The sequence below is a fragment of the Triticum urartu genome, chromosome 5A, assembly GCF_056163025.1.
Source record: "Triticum urartu cultivar PI428250 chromosome 5A, HENAU_Tu73, whole genome shotgun sequence".
In the NCBI taxonomy this organism is placed as follows: domain Eukaryota; kingdom Viridiplantae; phylum Streptophyta; class Magnoliopsida; order Poales; family Poaceae; genus Triticum; species Triticum urartu.
In genome coordinates this window covers 368,174,332-368,195,616 of record NC_141877.1, presented here as the reverse complement: position 1 = coordinate 368,195,616, position 21,285 = coordinate 368,174,332, and positions in this window count along the sequence as shown.

Below are 21,285 nucleotides of genomic sequence, written 5' to 3'. Positions count from 1 at the left end.
ATTTAATTACGATCACGATGAACAAGATGCATAGGATAAAACTTCTGATGAAATTCCAATTTCAATCGGTTGTAGTTCCATGATCCCATATCATCACATAGCCTAAACCATGTCAATGGCTTTCCCTTCAAAGATAAAGGGAAGACCTTCTTCTTCATAACATCCTCGGGCATACCTGCAAGCTTAAATAATCCACAAACTTCATCCACCTAAATTAGGTGCAAATCGGGATGCAATGTTCCATCTCCTGTAAAAGGATTAGCTAGCAGTTTCTCTATCATACCCGAAGGAATTTCAAAGTAAACATTTTCAGTAGGTTTAGTAGGTTGAGGAGCAACTCTTTGCTCTACTTTTCGGGGTGAAGATACCCCAAACAAGCCCCTCAAAGGATTATGTTCCATAGTAATAAGTGACAGTAAATTTCAGCACACTATATAAATTTTTCCTTACCAAATTCCACCTACCAAAGGCGCCTCACTCCTCAGCAACGGCGCCAGAAAAGAGTCTTCATGACCCACAAGTATAGGTAATCTATTGTAGTCCTTTCGATAAGTAAGAGTGTCGATCCCAACGAGGAGCAGAAGGAAATGATAAGCAGTTTTCAGTAAGGTATTCTCTGCAAGCACTGAAATTATCGGTAACAAATAGTTTTGTGATAAGGTAATTTGTAACGGGAAAGAATTAATAAAAGTAAATAAGGTGCAGCAATATGGCCCAATCCTTTTTGTACAAAAGGACAAGCCTGGACAAACTCCTATATAAAGGAAAACGCTCCCGAGGACACATGGGAATTATCGTCAAGCTAGTTTTCATCACGTTCATATGATTCACGTTCGGTACTTTGATAATTTGATATGTGGGTGGACCGGTGCTTGGGTACTACCCTTCATTGGACAAACATCCCACTTATGGTTAACCCCTCTTGCAAGCATCCGCAAATACAAAAGAAGTATTAAGGTAAACCAAACCATAGCATGAAACATATGAATCCAAATCAGCCCCTTACGAAGCAACTCATAAACTAGGGTTTAAGCTTCTGTCACTCTAGCAACCCATCATCTACTTATTACGTCCCAATGCCTTCCTCTAAGCCCAAATAATGGTGAAGTGTCATGTAGTCGACGTTCACATGACACCACTAAAGGAAAGACAACATACATCTAATCAAAATATCGAACGAACACCAAATTCACATGACTACTTATAGCAAGACTTCTCCCATGTCCTCAGGAACAAATGTAACTGCTCACAAATCATATTCATGTTCATAATCAGAGGGGTATTAATATGCATAAAGGATCTGAACATATGATCTTCCACCTAATAAACCAACTAGCATCAACTACAAGGAGAAATCAACACTACTAGCAACCCGCAGGTACCAATCTGAGGTTTTGAGGCAAAGATTGGATACAAGAGATGAACTAGGGTTTGAGATGAGATGGTGCTGGTGAAGATGTTGATGGAGATTGACCCCCTCCCGATGAGAGGATCGATGATGATGACGGTGGTGATGATTTCCCCCTCTCGGAGGGAAGTTTGCCTGACAGAACAGCTCCATCAGGCCCTAGATTGGTTCCGCCAAGGTTCTGCCTCGTGGCAGCGAAGTTTTGTCCCATAAGCTTGCTTATGATTTTTCTCTCGGACGAAAGACCTCATATAGCAAAAGATGGGCACCGGAGGCCTGCCAGGGGCCCATGAGACAGGGGGCGCGCCTAGGGGGTAGGGCGCGCCCCCACCCTCGTGGATGGTGGGTGGCCCCCTCTGGTGCTTCCTTCGCCCAATATTTTTTATATATTCTAAAATGTGCTCCCGTGAAGTTTCAGGACTTTTGGAGTTGTGCAGAATAGGTCTCTACTATTTGCTCCTTTTCCAGCCCAGAATTCCAGCTGCCGGCATTCCCCCTCTTCATGTAAACCTTGTAAAACAAGAGAGAATAGGCATAAGTATTGTGACATAATATGTAATAATAGCCCATAATGCAATAAATATCGATATAAAAGCATGATGCAAAATGGACGTATCACGCCCGATCTGGAGGTCGGCCGGGCCTAAAGGGATGGCATGGCGGTGCCAAGCACAGTAGTGGTATGTGGTCGAGGGGAGGGCGGGGCAGCAGAGGCAGTGGTTTGGGCCGATGGTCGTTGGCGGTTCGAGAAAGATCGTCGGGAGGTAGACGAAGGCCATCGCCCATTCCTTGTAGATCGGACAGTTCCAAAAATTGACTGACCTATTTATTTTCAGTCGACTGTTATTTTGATAGGACCACATGTGGTGGTGTACTAGAGGAGTGCCTGCATTTCCCAGCCATCCCTTTGCTCATATTTTAAAATCCCAGAATCTAATTTCTTATGCCATACATGTTGTAGAGCTATCTGCTACTTTTACAGTGCACTTGAAGGAAATATGCCCTAGAGGCAATAATAAAGTTGTTATTTATATTTCCTTGTATCATGATAAATGTTTATTATTCATGCTAGAATTGTACTAACCGGAAACTTAGTACATGTGTGAATACATAGACAAATAGAGTGTCCCTAGTATGCCTCTACTTGACTAGCTCGTTAATCAAAGATGGTTAACTTTCCTAGCCATGGATATGTGTTGTCATTTGATGAACGGGATCACATCATTAGAGAATGATGTGATGGACACGACCCATCCGTTATCTTAGCATAATGATCGTTTAGTTCTATTGCTACTGCTTTCTTCATGACTTATACATGTTCCTTTGACTATGAGATTATGCAACTCCCGAATACCAGAGGAACACCTTGTGTGCTATCAAAGTCACAATGTAATTGGGTGATTATAAAGATGCTCTACAGGTGTCTACGATGGTGTTTGTTAAGTTGGCATAGATCGAGATTAGGATTTGTCGCTCCACCTATCGGAGAGGTATCTCTGGGCCCTCTTAGTAATGTACATCACACTGAGCCTTGCAAGCAATGTGACTAATGAGTTAGTTGCGGGATGATGCATTACGGAATGATTAAAGAGAATTTTCGGTAACGAGATTGCACTAGGTATGATGATACCGACGATCGAATCTCGGGTAAGTAACATACCGATGAAAAAGGGAACAACGTATGTTGTTATGCGGTTTGACCGATAAAGATCTTCATAGAATATGTAGGAGCCAATATGAGCATCCAGGTTCCACTATTGGTTATTGACCGAAAATGTGTCTCGGTCATGTCTACATAGTTCTCGAACCCGTACGGTCCGCACGATTATCGTTCGGTGATGACCGGTATTATGAGTTTATGTGTTTTGATGTACCGAAGGTAGTTCGGATTCCCGGATATGATCACGGATACGACGAGGAGTCTCGAAATGGTTGATACATAATGATAGATATATTGGAAGGCTATATTCGGACATCGGAAAGGTTCCGAGTGATTCGAGTATTTTTTGGAGTATCGGAGAGTTATGGGAATTCGCGGGGGAAGTAATGGGCCTTAATGGGCCAAACAGGAAAGGAGAGAAGGGCCTCAAGGAGTGGCTGTGCCCCCCCCATGGCTGGTCCGAATTGGACTAGGGAGGGGCGACGCCCCCCTCATTCCTTCTCTCCCTCTTCCCCTTCCTTCTTCTCCTACTCCAACTAGGGAAGGGGGGAAACCTACTCCTAGTAGGAGTAGGAATCCCCCTTGGGGCGCGCCATTGAGAGGGCCGGCCCTCCCCTCCTCCACTCCTTTATATACGGGGGAGGGGACACCTCATAGACACACAAGTTGACAATTGTCTTAGCCGTGTGCGATGCCCCCCTCCACCATAATCCACCTCGGTCAGATCGTTGCAATTTTTAGGTGAAGCCCTGTCCCGGTAGCTTCATCATCACCATCATCACGCCGTCGTGCTGACGAAACTCTCAACTGGATCTACAGTTCACGGGACATCACTGAGCTAAACGTGTGCAGATCACGGAGGTTCCGTACCTTCGGTGCTAGGATCGGTCGGATCATGAAGATGTTCGACTACATCAACCGCGTTGTAATAACGCTTCCGCTTATGGTCTACGAGGGAACGTGGAAAACACTCTTCCCCTCTCATTGCTATGCATCACCATGATAGATCTTGCGTGTGCATAGGTATTTTTTAAAATTACTGCGTTCCCCAATAGTGGCATCAGAGCCAGGTCTATGCGTAGATGTTATATGCACGAGTAGAACACAAAGGAGTTGTGGGCGTGGGTATATACATATTGCTTGCCATCACTAGTTGTTTATTGATTTGGCAGTATTGTTGGATGAAGTGGCTCAGACCGAGATTACGCGTACGCTTACGCGAGACTGGTTCTACTGATGTGCTTCGCACGCAGGTGGCTAGTGGGTGTCTGTTTCTCCAACTATAGTTGAATAGGTTTCAATGAACAGGGTTCTTTCTGAAGATCAAAAAGCAATCACTATACTATGTTGTGGTTTTGATGCGTAGGTAAGAATGGTTCTTGCTAGAAGCCCGTAGCAGCCATGTAAAACTTGCAACAACAAAGTAGAGGACGTCTAACTTTTTTTGCAGGGCATGTTGTGATGTGATATGGTCAAGACATGATGAGATATAAATTTTTGTATGAGATGATCATGTTTTGTTAAAGCTATCAGCAACTGGAAGGAGCCTTATGGTTATCTCTTTATTGCATAAGATGCAAGCGCCATATAATTGATTTACTTTATCACTATGCGATAGCAATAGTTGCAAAAGCAATAGTTGGCGAGACGACCATGTGACGACACATTGATAAAGATGAAGATGATGGAGATCATGGTGTCATGCCGGTGACGATGGAGATCATGACAGTACTTTGGAGATGGGGATCAAAGGCATAAGATGATAATGGCCATATCATGTCACATATTTTGATTGCATATGATGTTTAACTGTTATGCATCTTATTTTGCTTAGTACGGTGGTAGCATTATAAGATGATTTGTCACTAAATTTCAAGGTATAAGTGTTCTCCCTGAGTATGCACTGTTGCTACAGTTCGTCGTGCCGAGACACCATGTGATGATTGGGTGTGATAAGCTCTACATTCACATACAATGGGTGCAAGACGGTTTTGCACATGCAGAATACTCGGGTTAAACTTGACGAGCCTAGCATATGCCGATATGGCCTCGAAACACTGAGACCGAAAGGTCGAGCGTGAATCATACAGTAGATATGATCAACATAGTGATGTTCACCATTGAAAACTACTCCATCTCACGTGATGATCGGACATGGTTTAGTTGATATGGATCACGTGGTCACTTAGATGATTAGAGGGATGTCTATCTAAGTGGGAGTTCTTAAGTAATATGATTAATTGAACTTAATTTATCATGAACTTAGTCCTGATAGTTTTTGTATATCATGAACTTTATTTTTGATATGTTCCTAGAGAAAAATAAGTTGAAAGATGATAGTAGCAATGATGCGGACTAGGTCTGTGATCTGAGGATTATCCTCATTGCTGCATAGAAGAATTATGTCCTTGATGCACCGCTAGGTGACGGACCTATTGCAGGAGCGGATGCAGACGTTATGAACGTTTGGCAAAGCTCGGTATGATGACTACTTGATAGTTTAGTGCACCATGCTTTATGGATTACAACCGGGACTTCAAAAATGTTTTGAAATGTCACAGAAGATATAAGATGTTCTAAGAGTTAAAATCGGTATTTCATACTCATGCCTCTGTTGAGAGGTATGAGACCTCTGATAGTACCTTGCCTACAAGATGGAGGAGAATAGCTCAACCAGTGAGCATGTGCTCAGATTGTCTGGGTACTACAATTGCTTGAATCAAGTGAGAGTTAATCTTCCAGATAAGATAGTAATTGATAAAGTTCTCTATTCACTATCAGCAAGTTACTAGAACTTCGTGATAAACTATAATATCCAGGGGATGACGAAAACGATTCCCCGAGCTCTTCGCGATGCTGAAATCGGCGAAGGTAGAAATCAAGAAAAGCATCAATTGTTGATGGTTGACAAGACCACTAGTTTCAAATAAAAGGGAAATGGAAAGAAAGGGAACTTCAACAAGAATGGCAAGCAAGTTGCCACTCCCATGAAGAAGCTGATGTCTACTACACAACCTTCTTCTTGTAGACATTGTTGGGCCTCCAAGTGCAGAGGTTTGTAGGACAGTAGCAAATTTCCCTCAAGTGGATGACCTAAGGTTTATCAATCTGTGGGCGGCGTAGGATGAAGATGGTCTCTCTCAAGCAACCCTGCAACCAAATAACAAAGAGTCTCTTGTGTCCCCAACACACCCAATACAATGGTAAATTTTATAGGTGCACTAGTTCGGCGAAGAGATGGTGATACAAGTGCAATATGGATGGTAGATATAGCTTTTTGTAATCTGAAAATATAAAAACAGCAAGGTAGCCAATGATAAAAGTGAGCACAAACGGTATTGCAATTCGTTGAAACAAGGCCTAGGGTTCATACTTTCACTAGTGCAAGTTCTCTCAACAATAATAACATAATTGGATCATATAACTATCCATCAACATGCAACAAAGAGTCACTCCAAAGTCACTAATAGAGGAGAACAAACGAAGAGATTATGATAGGGTACGAAACCACCTCAAAGGTATCCTTTCTAATCGATCTATTCAAGAGTCCGTAGTAAAATAACACGAAGCTATTCTTTCCGTTCAATCTATCATAGAGTTCATACTAAAATAACACCTTAAGACACAAATCAACCAAAACCCTAATGTCACCAAGATACTCCAATGTCACCTCAAGTATCCGTGGGTATGATTATACAATATGCATTGCACAATCTCAGATTCATCTATTCAAACCAACACAAAGTGCTTCAAGGAGTGCCCCAAAGTTTCTACCAGAGAGTCAAGATGAAAACGTGTGCCAACCCCTATGCATAGGTTCATGGGCGGAACCTGCAAGTTGATCACCAAAACATACATCAAGTGGATCAATAGAATACCCCATTGTCACCACGGGTATCCCACGCAAGATATACATCAAGTGATCTCAAATCCTTAAAGACTCAATCCGATAAGATAACTTCAAAGGGAAAAATCAATCCATTACAAGAGAGTAGAGGGGGAGAAACATCATAAGATCCAACTATAATAGCAAAGCTCGCGATACATCAAGATCATACCACCTCAAGAACACGAGAGAGAGAGAGAGATCAAACACATAGTTACTGGTACATACCCTCAGCCCTGAGGGAGAACTACTCCCTCCTCGTCATGGAGAGCACCGGGATGATGAAGATCGCCACTTGAGAGGGATTCCCCCTCCGGCAGGTTGCCGGAACGGGTCTAGATTGGTTTTCGGTGGCTACGGAGGCTTCTGGCGGCGGAACTCCTGATCTATTGTGCTCCCCGAAGTTTTTAGGGTATATGGGTATATATGGGAGGAAGAAGTACGTCGGTGGACCTTCGGGCTGTCCACGAGGCAGGGGGGCACGCCCAGGGGGTGGGCGCGCCCCCACCCTCGTGGGCCGCCCGGGACACTCCTGGTCCAACTTCGATACTCCGTGGGCTTCTTCTGGTCCAAAAATAAGTTCCGTGAAGTTTCAGGTCAATTGGACTCCGTTTGATTTTCCTTTTCTGTGATACTCGAAAACAAGAAAAAAACAGAAACTGGCATTGGGCTCTAGTTTAATAGGTTAGTCCCAAAAATCATATAAAATAGCATATAAATGCATATAAAACATCCAAGGTTGATAATATAATAGCATGGAACAATCAAAAATTATAGATACGTTGGAGACGTATCAGCATCTCCTAGCTTAATCCCTGCTCGTCCTCGAGTAGGTAAATGATAAAAACATAATTTTTGATGTGGAATGCTACCTAACATAATTATCCATGTAGTTCTCTATTGTGGCAAGAATATTCAGACCCATAAGATTCAAGACAAAAGTTTAATATTGACATAAAAACAATAATACTTCAAGCATGTAGTTCTCTAAGTAATCATGTGTTCTCAAAATAACAAGGCCAAAGAAAGTTCATCCATAAAAAATCATATAGTTTAGTCATGCTCCATTTTTGTCACACAAGAATGCTCTCATCATGCACAACCCCGATGACAAGCCACGAAATTGTTTCATATTTTAGTAATCTCAAACTTTTTTCAACTTTCACGCAATACATGAGCGTGAGCCATCGATATAGCACTATGGGTGGAATAGAATATAATGAGGGGGTTATGTGGAGAAGACAAAAAGGAGAAAGTCTCACATCGACGCGACTAATCAATGGGCTAGGGAGATGCCCATCAATTGAAGTCAATGCAAGGAGTAGGGATTGCCATGCAACGGATGCACTAGATCTATAAATATATGAAAGCTCAACAAAAGAAACTAAGTGGGTGTGCATCCAACTTGCTTGCTAACGAAGACCTAGGGCATTTGAGGAAGCCCATTATTGGAATATACAAGCCAAGTTATATAACGAGAAGTTCCCACTAGTATATGAAAGTGACAAAACAAAAGATTCTCTATCATGAAGATTATGGTGCTACTTTGAAGCACAAGTGTGGTAAACAGGATAGAAACATTGTCCCTTCTCTCTTTTTCTCTCATTTTTTTGGGCCTTCTCTTTTTATGGCCTTTCTCTTTTTTTCCTCACTTGGGACAATGCTCTAGAAAATGATGATCATCACACTTCTATTTATTTACAACTCAATGATTACAACTCGATACTAGAACAAAGTATGACTCTATATGAATGCCTCCGGCGGTGTATCGGGATATGAAGTGAACCAAGAGTGACATGTATGAAAGGATTATGAATGGTGGCTTTGCCACAAATACTATGTCAACTACATGATCATGCAAAGCAATATGACAATGATGAACGTGTCATGATAAATGGAATGGTGGAAAGTTGCATGGCAATATATCTCAGAATGGCTATGGGAAAGCCATAATAGGTAGGTATGGTGGCTCTTTTGAGGAAGATATAAGGAGGTTTATGTGTGAAAGAGCATATCATATCATGGGGTTTGGATGCACCGGCGAAGTTTGCACCAACTCTCAATGTGAGAAAGGGCAATGCACGGTACCGAAGAGGCTAGCAATGATGGAAAGGTGAGAGTGTGTATAATCCATGGACTCAACATTAGTCATAAAGAACTCACATACTTATTGCAAAAATCTACATGTCATCAAAAACCAAGTACTACGCGCATGCTCATAGGGGGATAGATTGGTAGGAAAAGACCATCGCTCGTCCCCGACCGCCACTCATAAGGAGGACAATCAAAGAACACCTCATGTTTCAAATTTGTTACATAACATTTACCATACGTGCATGCTACGGGACTTGCAAACTTCAACACAAGTATTTTTCAAATTCACAACTACTCAACTAGCACAACTTTGATATCACTACCTCCATGTCTCAAAACAATCATCAAGTATCAAACATCTCATAGTATTCAATGCACTTTATATGAAAGTTTTTATTATATCCCTCTTGCATGCCCATCATATTAGGACTAGTTTCATAACCAAAGAAAACTACCATGCTGTTCTAAAGGCTCTCAAAATAATATAAGCTAAGCATGAGAGTTCATCTATTTCTATAAAATAAAACCACCGCCGTGCTGTAAAAAGATATAAGTGAAGCACTAGAGCAAATGACAAATTACTCTGAAAGATATAAGTGAAGATCAACGAGTAGTCGAACAATTATGCAACTATATGAAGACTCTCTAACATTTAATAATTTCAGATCTTGGTATTTTATTCAAATAGCAAGCAAAACAAAATGAAATAAAATGACGCTCCAAGCAAAACAAATATCATGTGGCGAATAAAAAGATAGCTCCAAGTAAAGTTACCGATGAACAAAGAGGAAAGAGGGGATGCCTTCCGGGGCATCCCCAAGCTTAGGCTCTTGGTTGTCCTTGAATATTTCCTTGGGGTGCCTTGGGCATTGTGACGCCCTTGATTTGACCATACACTAATCATACACGCAAACATGTACGATCAAGATCAGGGACTCACGGGAAGATATCACAACATAACTCTACAAATAAAATAAGTCATACAAGCATCATATTACAAGCCATGGGCCTCGAGGGCTCGAATACAAGAGCTCGATCATAGACGAGTCAACGGAAGCAACAATATCTGAGTACAGACATAAGTTAAACAAGTTTGCCTTAAGAAAGCTAGCACAAACTGGGATACAGATCGAAAGAGGCGTAGGCCTCCTGCCTGGGATCCTCCTAAACTACTCCTGGTCGTCATCAGCGGGCTGCACGTAGTAGTAGGCACCTCCCGAGTAGTAGTAGTCGTCGTCGACAGCGGTGTCTGGCTCCTGGGCCCCAACGTCTGGTCGCAGCAATCAAGTATAGAAAGGGGAAAAGGGGGAGCAAAGCAACCGTGAGTACTCATCCAAAGTACTCGCAAGCAAGGAGCTACACTACATATGTCTGCATTGGTATCAAATGGAAAAGGCTATCATATGTGGACTGAACTGCAGAATGCCGGAATAAGAGGGGGATAGCTAGTCCTATCGAAGACTACACTTCTGGTAACCTCCATCTTGCAGCAAGAGAAGAGAGTAGATGGTAAGTTCACCAAGTAGCATCGTGTAGCATAATCCTACTCGGCAATCCTCTCCTCATTGCCCTGTTAGAGAGCGACCACCGGGTTGTATCTGGCACTTGGAAGGGTGTGTTTTATTAAGTAACCGGTTCTAGTTGTCATAAGGTCAAGGTACAACTCCAAGTCGTCCTGTTACCGAAGATCACAGCTATTCGAATAGATTAACTTCCCTGCAGGGGTGCACCACATTTCCCAACACGCTCGATCCCATTTGGCCGGACACACTTTCCAGGGTCATGCCCGGCCTCGGAAGATCAACGCGTCGCAGCCCTACCTAGGCACAACAGAGAGGTCAGCACGCCAGTCTAATTCCTATGGCGCATGGGTCTGGGCCCATCACCCATTGCACACCTGCACGTTGCGTACGCGGCCGGGGAGCAGACCTAGCCTCCCTTATACAAGACTAGGCATTCCAGTCCAACCCGGCGCGCGCCACTCAGTCGCTGATGTCACGAAGGCTTCAACTGATACCATGACGTCGAGTACCCATAATTGTCCCCGCATAGATGGTTTGTGCGTATAGGCCAGTGGCCAGACTCAGATCAAATACCAAGATCTCGTTAAACGTGTTAAGTATCCACGAACGCCGACCATGGCCAGGCCCACCTCTCTCCTAGGTGGTCTCAACCTGCCCTGTCGCTCCACCTCAAAGTAACAGTCGGGGGCCGTCGGGAACCCAGGCCCACCTCTACCGGGATGGAGCCACCTGCCCCTTCAGCCCCCATCTCCGAACAGTATCATAAGTAATGTAACATTATAAGTATATATCATATGCCCGTGATCACCTCCCGAAGTGATCACGGTCCAGTAGTATATCATGGCAGACGGACAAGAGTGTAGGGCCACTGATGATAATCTAGCATCCTATACTAAGCATTTAGGATTGTAGGTAAGGTATCAACAGCTGTAGCAACAATGACAGGCTATGCATCAGAATAGGATTAACGGAAAGCAGTAACATGCTACACTACTCTAATGCAAGCAGTATAGAGAAGAGTAGGCGGTATCTGGTGATCAAGGGGGGCTTTCCTGGTTGCTCTAGCAAGAGAGAGGGGTCGTCAACAACGTAGTCGTACTGGGTAGCAGCGGCGTCAGTCTCGGTGACTAGTGAGAGAAGAGGGGGAAGAAACAATAAATATCATGCAAACAAATGCATGACGATGCATGACATGACCAAGCATGATGCTAGGTGTGCCCTAACGCGGTACGAGGTGGTACCGATGAAGGGAAAACATCCGGGAAAGTATTCCCAATGTTTCGCGTTTTGGACAGATGAAACGGAGGGGGAAAGTTGTGTGTTCGCTATGCTAGGGATGCGTGGCGGACGAACGGGCTGCGTATTCGGGTTCGTCTCGTCGTTCTGAGCAACTTTCATGTACAAAGTTTTCCATCCGAGCTACGGTTTATTTTACATTAATTTTAAAAGATTTAAATCATTTTAGGATTTATTTAATTAATTAAATAAACATTATCCAGAATAGTGTCTGCTGACATCATCATGACGTCAGCATGACGTCAGCAGTCAATAGGGCGTTGACTGGTCAACCTGACGTGTCGGTGCCACATGTCATTGACTGTTTAGTTAATTAACAGTAGTTAATTAGGTTAATTAGTCATTAGGTTAATTAATCATAATTAGTTAATTTAAACAGAATTAATTAAGTTAATTATTTAGTTAGTTAATTATTATTATTATTATTATTATTATTTTTCAAAAAAATCTTTTTTTAAAATTCGTTCTAGGGGTGGCCCCCCTGTGTCATAGGCAGGGGGCGTAGCGGGTTAGCGGGCATGAGGGCGACGGGCGCCTGGGCGAGCGCTTGCCCGCAGGAGGTGCGGCGGGGTGAGGCCACCGGGCGCCGTGGCGAGCGGCCGCGGCGTGGCAGGCATCGAGGGGCCCCGGCGGAGGCGTCCAGGAGGGCGGTGGAGGGAGCCGGGACGCGGACGGCGACAAGCGGCTCAGGTACGGGTGAGGTCGAGGTCCAGCGGCGCGGCGCGCTGGTCGTGGCCGGAGCGGGGCGGCAGGCGAGCAGCGGGGCCACGCGAGGCCGCGATGGAGCAGGCAGGCGCTGTGATGCAGAGGCAGCAGGAGTGGGGTTGCAGTGAGGCGCAACAGCAAGCAACAGGACAGGGGCGACCAACGCGCCCAAACAAGGGCGTAGGGGGGCATGGGGACCGCGGCGAGCATGGGATGAAGGCGGGGCAGACGAGGGGATCACGCCACGGGCGCAGCTAGGGCTGTGCGCGGGGGGGCATGCAGAGGAGGGCACGTAGCGAGGGCTGGCGCGGTAGTGCGCGTGCACGCGGTGAGGGGCACGACGGGCGGCGCGGTGAACGTAGGGGAAAGAGGGGAGGGAGTGGAGGCCGAAGGTGGCGGCTGATACGTCTCCGTCATATCTACTTTCCAAACACTTTTGCCCTAGTTTTGGACTCTAACTTGTATGATTTGAATGGAACTAACCTGGACTGACGCTGTTTTCAGCAGAATTACCTTGGTGTTGTTTTATGTGCAGAAAGCAAATATTCTCGGGAAGTCCTGAAACTCCACGGAATACCTTAGAAAAAATAATAAAAAAATGCTCGCCAAATATGAAGACCAGGGGGCCCACACCATTTCCACGAGGGTGGGGGGCGCCCCCCCCTAGGGCGCGCTCCCTACCTCGTGGCCCCCCTGGAAACCCTCCGACGCCAACTCCAACTCTATATATTTTCTTTCGGAGAGAAAAAACCAGAGAGAAGAAATCATCGCGTTTTACGATACGAAGCCACCGCCAAGCCCTAAAACCTCTCGGGAGGGCTGATCTGGAGTCCGTTCGGGGCTCCGGAGAGGGGGATTCGTCGCCGTCATCATCCTCAACCATCCTCCATCACCAATTTCATGATGCTCACCGCCGTGCATGAGTAATTGCATCGTAGGCTTGCTGGACGGTGATGGGTTGGATGAGATTTATCATGTAATCGAGTTAGTTTTGTTAGGGTTTGATCCCTAGTATCCACTATGTTCTGAGATTGATGTTGCTATGACTTTGCTATGCTTAATGCTTGTCACTAGGGCCCGAGTGCCATGATTTCAATTCTGAACCTATTATGTTTTCATGAATATATGTGAGTTCTTGATCATATCTTGCAAGTCTATAGTCACCTACTATGTGTTATGATCCGGCAACCCCGAAGTGACAATAATCGGGACCACTCCCGGTGATGACCATAGTTTGAGGAGTTCATGTATTCACTATGTGTTAATGCTTTGTTCTGGTTCTCTATTAAAAGGAGGCCTTAATATCCCTTAGTTTCCAATAGGACCCCGCTGCCACGGGAGGGTAGGACAAAAGATGTCATGCAAGTTCTTTTCCATAAGCATGTATGACTATATACGGAATACATGCCTACATTACATTGACGAACTGGAGCTAGTTCTGTGTCACCCTATGTTATGACTGTTACATGATGAACCGCATCCGGCATAATTATCCATCACTAATCTGGTGCCTACGAGTTTTCCATATACTGGTTTACACTTATTTACTTTCCCGTTTTTACTGTTACAATCACTACAAAATACCAAAAACATTACTTTTGCTGTCTTTACTTTTGTTGCCGCTACCACCACTATCATATTACTGTGTTACTAAACACTTTGCTGGAGATACTATGTTTCCAGGTGTGGTTGAATTGACAACTTAGCTGCTAATACTTGAGAATATTCTTTGGTCCCCTTGTGTCGAATCAATAAATTTGGGTTAAATACTCTACCCTCGAAAACTGTTGCGATCCCCTATACTTGTGGGTTATCAAGACCTTTTTCTGGCGGCATTGCCGGGGAGCATAGCTCTATTCTTTGTGTCACTTGAGATTTATATCTGCTGGACACTATGAAGAACTTGAGAGATCCAAAAACCAAGATCTATCCCTCAACTATGAGGGGAGGTAAGGAACTGCCATCTAGCTCTGCACTTGATTCACCTTCTGTTATGAGTAAGTTAGCGACACCTACACCTCCTTCTGCTATTCCTTCTGATATGTCGCATGTTATTGATGATGCCACTTCTACTATGCATGATACTTATGATGAAACTTCTTCTATGCCTGATACTACTGTGCCCCTTAGTGAATTTCTTGAAGAACAAATTGCTAGGGCTAGAGAAAGAGAAATTGATGAAACTGAATACGATGATGATAGTGATGATGAAAATATGCCTGTTATTCCTGAAGGTTATGTTTTTGATAAAGATTATTCTTTAGCTATTTTAGCTTGCAGAGATAGATATGAGCTTAAAAGGTTATTAATTAAATGGAACAAAGAATCACTTAGAGATAGAATGAAACCCGATCCTCCTTTTGCTACTTCACCTATATGTGTTCCTGATAAAGATTATGAATTCTCTGTTGATCCTGATATAATTACTTTGGTTGAATCTGATCCATTTTATGGCTATGAATCTGAAACTGTTGTGGCACATCTTACTAAGTTAAATGACATAGCTGCCCTGTTTCACTAATAATGAGAGATCACGTTACCTCTATTTACCCAAAATATTTCCGTTCTCATTAAAGGGTGATGCTAAGATATGGTTTAATTCCCTTGATCATGGTTGTGTGCGTAGTCCCCAGGATATGATTTATTACTTCTCTGCTCAATATTTCCCTGCTCATAAGAAACAAGCTGCTTTGAGGGAAATATACAATTTCGTGCAAATTAAAGAAGAGAGTCTCCCACAAGCTTGGGGGAGGCTTCTCAAGTTACTTAATGCTTTTCCTGATCATCCTCTTAAGAAACCTGAAATACTTGATATCTTTTATAATGGACTAACCGATGCTTCCAGAGATTACCTGGATAGTTGTGCTGGTTCTCTTTTCAGGGAAAGAACACCGGATGAAGCTGAAATTCTATTGAATAATATGTTGACAAATGAAAATAATTGGGCACCTCCTGAGCCAGCTCCCGCTCCAATAAATGATCCTATTCCTAAATCAACTCTAAAGAAGAGAGGTGTTCTATTTCTCAGTCTCGAAGATATGCAAGAGGCAAAGAAATCTATGAAAGAAAAAGGTATTAAAGCTGAAGATGTTAAGAATTTACCTCCTATTGAAGAACTACATGGTGTTAATATACCGCCCGTTGACGAAGTATATGATCTTAATCCTTTATTCATTGAGGAACCTCCCGATATCCTGACACAGGTAGTAAAGGTAAATTCTCTCTATAGATTTGATGAAGGTGATATCCCTCACTATAAGTCTGCTAGGCAGTGCTTTGATGAGTTTGATAATTTTATTGTCAAACAAGAAAATTTCAATGCTTATTTTGGTAGACAATTGAAATATGATTCTGATATAATTAAATACTTGGGTGATTATATGGCTAATATTAGAGGTGAACTTAAACTTGTTAGCAAACATGCTTCTATGGTTACCACTCAAGTAGAACAAGTACTTAAGGCTCAAAAAGAATTGCTCAATGAAATGAATAGTAAGAAAAATGATTATGCTATTAGAGTGGCTACTAGAACTGGTATAATGACTCAGGAACCTTTGTATCCTGTAGGCCACCCTAAGAGAACCGAGCAAGATTCTTAGAGAAATAATATTGATGCACCTAGTTCTTCTAAAAAGAAGAAAAAGAAAAATGATAGAACTGTGCAAACTTCGAGTGAACCTATTGTTGAACCACATGATAATCCAAATGATATTTCTATGTCTGATGCTGAAACACAATCTGGTAATGAACATGAACTTATTAAAAATATTAATGATGATGTTCATGATGATGCTGAACCTAGTAATGCTAATGATGTAGAAATTGAACCTGCTGTTGATCTTGATAACCCACAATCAAAGAATCAACGTTATGATAAAAGAGACTTTGTTGCTAGGAAACATGGGAAAGAAAGAGAACCTTGGGTTCAAAAACCCATGCCTTTTCCTCCTAAACCATCCAAGAAAAAGGATGATGAGGATTTTGAGCGCTTTGCTGAAATGATTAGGCCTATCTTTGTACGTATGAGATTAACTGATGTGCTCAAAACAAATCCTTATGCTAAATATATGAAAGATATCATTACTAATAAAAGAAAGATACCGGAAGCTGAGATTTCCACCATGCTTGCTAATTATACTTTTAAGGTTGGAATACCAAAGAAACTTGGAGATCCCGGAGTACCTACTATACCTTGCTCCATTAAAAGAAATTATATTAAAACTGCTTTATGTGATCTTGGAGCCGGTGTTAGTGTTATGCCTCTCTCTTTATATCGTAGACTTGACTTGAATAAGTTGACACCTACTGAAATATCTTTGCAAATGGCTGATAAATCAACTGCTATACCTGTCGGTATTTGTGAGGATGTGCCTGTTGTGGTTGCAAACGTTACTATTTTAACGGACTTTGTTATACTTGATATTCCCAAGGATGATAGTATGTCTATTATTCTTGGAAAACCTTTTCTTAATACTGCAGGGGCTGTTATTGATTGCAACAAAGGCAATGTCACTTTTCATGCTAATGGTAATGAGCATACGGTACATTTTCTGAGGAAACAACCTCAAGTTCATAGTATCAATTCTATTGGAAAAATTCCATCGATTATATTTGCAGGTTTTGAATTTCCTCTACCAACTGTCAAGAAGAAATATGATATTCTTATTATTGGGGATGTGCATATCCCCGTTGAGTTAACTTAGTGTTATTCGAAATTTCTCCAGTTTCATGATTATCGGAATGAGTTTGTTAACAAGACTTGATCAACCTTGTTAGTGGATTCTTTTTTATGAGCATGAGATGGATGAAACTAGAAGCACAACCTTCTGTACCCTCTTTATATTTTCTATAATTTAGTAGAAATAAAGTAAAAATAATATTTTTCTGCCTGTTTCCTGACTTATCCGTGCAATATAAAAATATCCCGAAAATAAAAGTCCTCAGAATGCCATGCCAATTTAATATGATTTTTTCGGGAATATTTGAGGATTTACTGTGCAAAAATTACCGTGGGAGGAGCTGCCACCTGGCCACGAGGGTGGTGGGCGTGCCCCCCTCCCTAGGGCGTGCCCCCCTGCCTCGTGGGCCCACGGTGGCCCTCCTCCACTTATCCCAGCACCCATCTTCTTCCTCTGTCTCACACAAACCCGAAAAACCAACTCAAGCACGAGTTCCAGCCACTTTTGCTGTGATTTTCGATCTCCTTGCTCAAAGCACCTCTCGCAAAACTTCTTGGGGGATTGTTCCTTGGTATGTGACTCCTCCATTGGTCCAATTAGTTTTTGTTCTAATGCTTTATTTATTGCAAATTTATGCTGCATAGGTGACCATGTTCTTGAGCTTGCATGTCAAATTTATATGGTTCCAAGTAGTTTTGATGCATGATATAGGCTCTAGGCACTTGTGGGAGTAGTTGCTATCAGTTTTATTGAGTTTGGTTTACTTTTATTTTGAAGTTACTAAAAATTTCAGAATTTTTCAGAGAAAAACAATATGCTTAGGAAGATGTTCCAAGCTGGTTCCTCTAAGAAGCAAGGACCCAGGATTGCTATGCGCAATGCTGACGAGGATCCACCAAGAGACGCTCCAGTACGGCCTTGCGAATGGCCGTCGGAAAATTTTATGGACCGTGCGGGAATTAAAGAAGAATTCAAAGCATATTTGCGCAATGCCGGTCTTGAGGAATTTGAGGCCAACAAATGCCCGCAGTATCATGATCTCACAAGTTCATTTGTGAGGAGGTTTGAGTATTCATCTTCGCGTAATTCTCCTTCAGTCATGTTTGATCTTTATGATAAATCTTATAGAATGGACTAAGAGGATTTCACTCTTGTGTGCAAACTTCCATCATGGGGCAGTATTAGGGATCCCCCTAAATCTGAATTTAGAAACTTTCTTGCTAGTATAACTGTGGGGGAATCCAGAGACATAACGCAGGCTACCATAGGGAGCATTCACCTTCCTGCTATACATTGTTTTGCTCTCTTTATCGGTAGATGCATAAATGCTAAGGATGAAGCATGTCACATGTGTGTCCCTGATCTTAGCATTCTTAGGAGTGCTGTGTTAGGAGACCAATCTTATCATATGGGAGCCATTGTAGCTCGTAGGTTGCATCATAATAGACATAATGGAGATTTCTTTGGAGGAATTTACGCAACCCGCTTAGCTCATTTCCTTGAAGTAGACATTCGTGAGGGTGATATGGAGTTGCCTCATGCATATTTAGAATATAACTCTATGGCTTCGCACCAGTTTGTCGAGAGGCCTGAATAACCTTTCTTATATCGCTTAATTTTTTATAAACGACGTGTTTTCCATATTACTCTCCCTGCTCCTGCCTTCTTTGCTTCACAGACAAAAGGAAGATATGTTATTACCAGAGAGGAGGCAGAAGAGTACGAGAGGGGAGCGGAGGCAGCTCGACTCCACGCTACAGCTCAGCAGGCGATAACCGCTGCACAACAGTATGATCCCAACTATTCTTCCTCATCACAGTATGACCCCAACAACTATTATTATGTATATCCGCCAGGCCAGCCGTGGCCATAGACCAACTTAGGCCAAAAGCCTAAGCTTGGGGGAGTATGTATTTCTCACCGACATTACATTTATGTTCACACACACTCGTTGCTAGATGTCGGTGCTCATACTTTTTCACTGTAATATCTATGCTAGTTTATTTCCCTTTTCCTGCTTTCTTCTTGTGTGTCCAGTAAACCTTAAGAAAAAAATTATTAGTAATTTACTTTCTTGCTGTAGTAGTAATAATTAAAAATAAAACCCAAAAATATTTCCCGTTCTTCTTTTGCTTGTTGGGAGCTTTCCCGTGTAAATAGTTTTATTTTCTTTTGTTTTCTTTGGGGGTCATTAGGAGAAGACCATAATTAAATTGTTGAAGTGGCTCTTATATGCATTATTGTTGATTTAACCCAGAGCCCATATTGCCTTGTCTTCTCCTGTTTCTTGAATGCTCGCAGATTCCAGCTTAGTCCAATGCACGTGCACTCTTATTATTATTCACACTGTTCGGTCGTGCAAGTGAAAGGCAATTATGATGATACATGATGGACTGACTGAGATGAGAAAAGCTGGTATGAACTCGACCTCTTTTGTTTTTGTAAATATGATGAGCTCGTCGTTCGTGATTCAGCTTATTATGAATAAACATGTTTGCAATGACAATTAGAGATCATAGTTGCGTGTGCCATGCTTGATTAGCTATGAGTTATAATGATTTACCTTGTGTGCCAACATGCTATTGAGATGACTATGATGTGGTATGATGGGATGGTATCCTCCTTTGAATGATTTAAGTGACTTGACTTGGCACATGTTCACGCATGTAGTTGAAACAAAATCAACATAGCCTTCATGATATTCATGTTCATGGTGGATTATATCCTACTCATGCTTGCATCCAATGTTTATTAAATTTAATGCATGTATATGGCTGTTGTCGCTCTCTAGTTGGTCGCTTCCCAGTCTTTTTCTAGCCTTCACCTGTACTAAGCGGGAATACTGCTTGTGCATCCAATCCCTTAAACCCCAAAGCTATTCCAGATGAGTCCACTATACCTTCCTATATGCGGTATTTACCAGCCGTTCCAAGTAAATTTGTATGTGCCAAACTCTAAACCTTCAAATAAACATTCTGTTTTGTATGCTCGAATAGCTCATGTATCAACAAAGGCTGTCCTTATCTTCCGTGTTAGGCGGGTTATTCTCAAGAGGAGTGGACTCCGCTCCTCACTCACGAGAAAATGGCTGGTCACCGGGATGCCCAGTCCATGCTTTATGCAAACTAAATCAAAATTAATTGCAAACAAAACTCCCCCTGGGACCTGATGTATGTTGGAGGCACTCGTTGCTTCGAGCAAGCCATGGATTGATGCTTGTTGGTGGAGGGGGAGTATAAACTTTACCATTCTATTTGGGAACCGCCTATAATTTGTTTAGCATGGAAGAAATCGCCATCTCTTAGTTGTTACGTTGGCAATGAAAGTATACCGCTCAAAATGCAATTTATCTCTATTTCAAAACCGAGCTTTGGCACCTCTACAAACCCCTGCTTCCCTCTGCGAAGGGCCTATCCATTTACTTTTATGTTGAGTCATCACCCTCTTATTAAAGAGCACTAGCTGGAGAGCACAGCTGTCATTTGCATTCATCACTATTAATCTATGTTGGGTATGAGTATGATTGGATCTCTTTTACCATGAATTACAATGTCTAGTTAGTCCTTGATCTTTAAAGGTGCTCTGCATTTATGTTTTGCGGTCTCAGAAAGGGCTAGCGAGATACCATCTTGTTATATCATATTATGATTGTTTTGAGAAAGTGTTGGCATCCGAGATTTATCATTATGACTTGCTAGTTGATTATGCTATTGATACGAGTAATTGTGAGACCTGAGAATTATTGCAAATGTGGTTAGTTATGATCTATGCTGAAAACTTGAATGCTGGCTTGACATAGTTACAACAACAAGAGCAAACAGAGTTTGTAAAAGTTTTTCTTTCTTTCTTTCAGTTTGTCAACTGAATTGCTTGAGGACAAGCAGGGGTTTGAGCTTGGGGGAGTTGATACGTCTCTGTCGTATCTACTTTTCCAAACACTTTTGCCCTTGTTTTGGACTCTAACTTGTATGATTTGAATGGAACTAACCTGGACTGACGCTGTTTTCAGCAGAATTACCTTGGTGTTGTTTTAT